This window comes from Amphibalanus amphitrite, unplaced genomic scaffold (assembly GCF_019059575.1).
Source record: "Amphibalanus amphitrite isolate SeventyFive unplaced genomic scaffold, NRLGWU_Aamphi_draft 000020F_arrow, whole genome shotgun sequence".
In the NCBI taxonomy this organism is placed as follows: Eukaryota; Metazoa; Arthropoda; class Thecostraca; order Balanomorpha; family Balanidae; genus Amphibalanus; species Amphibalanus amphitrite.
The window spans coordinates 1,112,126-1,116,608 of NW_024881516.1; positions in this window are offsets into that span (position 1 = coordinate 1,112,126).

Below are 4,483 nucleotides of genomic sequence, written 5' to 3' on the forward strand. Positions count from 1 at the left end.
TAAACCTCACGCTGGTCGAATAGATTACATCCAACAAGAATGTAAGCGAAACTAGCACAGCAAACGTGTAACGCAACAGACTACATTATCGAAACGTGGAAAACTACGTCCACAGAACTGGGTTTAACTCTACTGACGAATAGCTTGGCAGCATGAAACACAAAATCGATGATGACGTTGCTCATCGTCCATTCCATTGAGCCCGACTTCAGTCACGGTAGTGTGTGCTGCCCTATCGGGCTTTGTCAGCCATACGTGCCTGAAGGCGGGGTGTCGGAGCGGCGGCGGCGGCCGGTCGTCGGCCGGCCCGGCCCGCAGCGCCGCCGGCTGGCTGCTCAGGTTGGCGGCGGACAGGTGCGCCGGCTTCGGGTACTCGAGGCCGTGCGCGGCCGGCGGCGGCAGCAGCGTGGGCCGCCGGTGGGGCGCGCCCGCCGACGGCCGCCGCGCTGCCGCCGCCGCCGCCGCCGCCTCCTCCTCCTCGCGGCGCCGCTGCGCCTGCGCCTGAGCCTGCGCCTGCTGGTGCAGCTGCTGCGCCTGTTGCTGCTGAGCCGCCGCCGCCGCCGCCGCCTGCAGCTGCTGCTGCTGCGCCTGGAGCTGCTGCTGCTGCTGCTTTTGCTGCTGTTGCTGTTGTTGCTGCTGCTGCTGTTGCTGTGGACGAAAATAACGGGCATTAAACTTCGATCACTGGCTAATGGCCACGGTACAAGAGCACGACTCCTCTATTGTTTTACATGCGTTGCAGCGCCACGGAGCGTGCGTGACGCGTCTTAGACACCATCAACGTGGTCCCGGTCACAACAGCACCCACGCCAGCGGCCGGCAGACAGAGGGCCATCAGGGAGCGCGCGTGAGCTCCATACGGTACATCGGACCCGAGGGCCGCGCGCCATTGAGCGCTGCCCACAGGCCGGCCGGCCGGCGGCGTACCAATCAGTCTCGGCAGACGGTCGGCGGGCGGCACGTCTCGACGGCAATCAGACCGGGCGCGGCGGCCCGCCCAATCACCGACCAACTTCGGCAGACGGTAACGGCCGCATGGACCAACTTTGCCACGGCGCGGCGGCCGACCATGTCCGACCCGTGCCCGGCCACGTGTGTCGCGCGGCGCCGGCACGACCAGCCACGCTCCAAAGTACACAACACGGCACGTACTCTCCGATAAACAGCAGCGCCCCTCCCCTCCCCGGCCGGACCGGTCGACCCCCGGCGGCGCACCTATACCCAAACGGGCAACGGCATCGGCCACTCGACGGAGGCAGCACTTGTCTCGAACAAGCACATCACCCCAGACGCCTAGATAATACGGCACACGATGTGCACCGAAAATGTACTGGCCAAATGGATGGAACGTTCAGAAACGTTAGCGCTCTACAGCTTTTCAGTTTGTTTGCACTAATCGAAAAAAACAACATCAATAAGTGCTATAATGAAAAAAGTCGATAGCAAAAAAAAAACCTTCCCACAGTAGACGTTGACATCAATAAGACGCTAACGTTATCCATGAGAAACACGTCTGAGTTAGCCCCAAAGTCCCAGTCCCTGGTCAGAGCCGATACGCAGGCTGGGGCTGATTTTTGGGCCCAGATGTCGGAGTACCAAATCGCAAACCCGCGCTAGTCTTCGTGAACTTTTAAATATCCACTACAAATATATCCAACAATTTGTGCTTTTCATCGAAGAACCATTGCGTAAGTTACATATAAATAGCCTTGTTGGTGTCTGCAGTAATAGATCCCTGCTTAGTTGGGATATCTTTCCAAACTGTATGACATCCCAAACCCGTCGCTCACCATCTTCCGAAAACCAATGAATAAATTGCGGTGGGCGGCGACCCGACCGTGTTTGGCCGGCGCCCGGCTGCCATCGCGACACAGCGGCGGTGCGCCGCTCGCCGTATAATGGCCAGTTGGGCCGCTCACCCCTCCTGAGGAGGGCCCGGCGCGGGGCGTGTCACCTGTTATCGAGCGTCGCCGTCGACCGACCTGTCCAGGCGACGGCCAGCGCGACCTGACGCCGCCACGCACGCAGCCCGCCGCGGCCCGGCATCGGAAATCAATCGCGCTGCCCCGGCGCCACCCCGCACCCCGGCCCACAACCCCACCGGCCGACCCCCGGTCACCACGCCGCCCCGGCTCCGCGCGGCGAGCGCTGACATCACGAGTCACGTGACGTGACGTGTGGCGGGTGACGGCGTCGACGTGGCGGTGGCGCCACAGTGGTACGGTCTCACGGCCCGACCTGCCGCGCTGGGTCACAGCTGACAGCCGCTGCCGCTGTTTGAGTGCAGAGTCCACGGCCGCGGTGAATAAAGCAGCCGCTCGCCAGTGGGCCATGCCGGGTGCTGTCGAGTACCGACTGACCCCTCCTCACCTCACCCCTCCCCGGTGCCGACCCTTGGCCTTGCAGTTTGCACCGCTATCTAGTCGCGGCGCCGGCGGTCGCTCTCCGGCCGCCGGCCCGTCGCCACCGCCCCGCTTTGAGGCAGCCGTTCGCGGCAAACCCAAACACCGCTCCGCGCCGCGCTGGCCGTCCTATAAACATCGCCCCAGTCCTGGCCCGTCGGTGGGTCGGCAGAACCCCCCTCCCCCTCCCTCCGCGCGCGGTTCCGCACTATGTCCGTTTCCCGGGGCGTGTTGTCAGTTCCGGGAACAGCTCGGCTCGGCGGCGGCTCTGGGCGACGGGCGGCGGCACTCACCAGGTGTTTGTACCGCTGGCGCTCGTATATTTCGGCGGCAGCGGCGGCATGCGGGTCGTGCAGGTGCATTCGGGGGACAGCCAGCCGGTCGACCCGGTCACGCTCGCCGTCTAGCCTCGCCAGCTGCATCTGCGGGCCGAGCAGGGGCGCCGAGACGGTCAGACAAACCTAGCAGTCACGGCACGGAAACAGGGCGTGGTTACACGGGGACACGGCGGGGCGACAGCACGGGAACGGAGCGGGCAGGGTGACACTGGGACAGAGAGGGCAGGGCCAAGCGGCGTCTCATGGGACCCAGAGAAGAGCTCGGCAGACAGCTGCTCTGGTCACTGCTCAGTGGGTGGACGGTATGCAGATGCAGAATGCATAAGGTGACGGGTGAGAGTAGCAGGATAAATGACTCGGCGAAGGTGAGAAAAGAAGGCTCGATGACTGAACGAAAGACATGGGGATTATCAGAGCCTCACGAGCTCGCCAAGGACGAACAAGCAGTTCCAGGTGGCATCGTAAGCAAATGTCCTCCAGCTGCCTAGTGCCTACACGTATAGTTGCCACTTTTTCACTTTGGAACAAAAGAAAAAGATCCTTTTCCAATCGTATTATTCGAAGCTACAGCGAATACAACAGAGCGCAGGCAGAGAGCACGCGGAGATTCGGCGCCATCGCCGAGCCCCGCCGGCGGCATTATTCAGCCGCTCCCGGTGACACCGATCGCGGCTTGTTCGTACCCAGCTCAAACACTCTCGGCATGCATAATCGGGCTGCATAAAGCACGTCGGACACCGTCTGACGTCACCCAGATACCGAGCTCGCTGTCGCCACCCGGGCCGCGCGCGCGCGCGCGCCGCACTCCCGCGCCACGTGACCGGCGCTCGGGCGGCACCATGAGGTTGCGCGAACTCGCGATGCGGACTCGTTCCGGAACGCTCCCGGGCGGCGATATGGCGCGTGAGGCGCCGGCGTTCCGGTCGGCCGGCGGTCGCTGAGCTGCGGCCCGTTTTCACCGCCGCCGCCGGCGAGCAGGTGACAGGCAGGTAATGACACACCGCAGGTTCTCAGGGACTCTCACGATTTGTCCCGCAATCAGAACAGCGTGAGTCAGCGGGTGGGGAGGGGACGGAAGGCGGCCGGATGGCGGGGAATGGCGCTCTTCCCCTCCCCTGTCGCACCCTCACACACTTCCAGCTATCGTCATCACCGGCTTGAACGATTCGAGCCTTGAACTCTGGCCCCGCTCAGCTCTTTTACGATCATGGAACGCAGATGCTCCGGGAATAAATTATTTTACGGCTTCAAACAGCTGTTGCCGGCCGGTTTAGCGCCGTCCCAAAGCGGGCCCGATCTCGGTCAACGCTCGGCTAGTGGCGGTGCCCTTGGATGAGTGGCGATGCCGGCGGCCAGCGTGGGACGCGGTCCCGAGGCCGCCGCAGCCCGGGCCGACCGGACCGCCCGGCGAGAGGTAGGGACCGGCTGCTGCGTGGTGCCCACACGCGCCCGGCGGCGGGCTGGCGGCCGGCCGCGGCACCCCGCACCACGTCAGACGGCCATCAGGGATGACGGCGGCGACCCGGCGGGCTGGGTCTCCGCCAGACAGCGGCGTAATGTGGCCGCCGCCGCCCTAACGGCCGGCACCCCACCCATCTGCCGCTGCCGCCCAGCAGCCCTCCCCTCCGCCACTGCCGGACACGTATATGGACCGCTCCGTCGGAGACCGGCCAACAAAAACTTCCCCGCTTAGGACGGCCATATTTTTAGGCGCGAGCAGTGAACCTTTATCAGCGCGACACA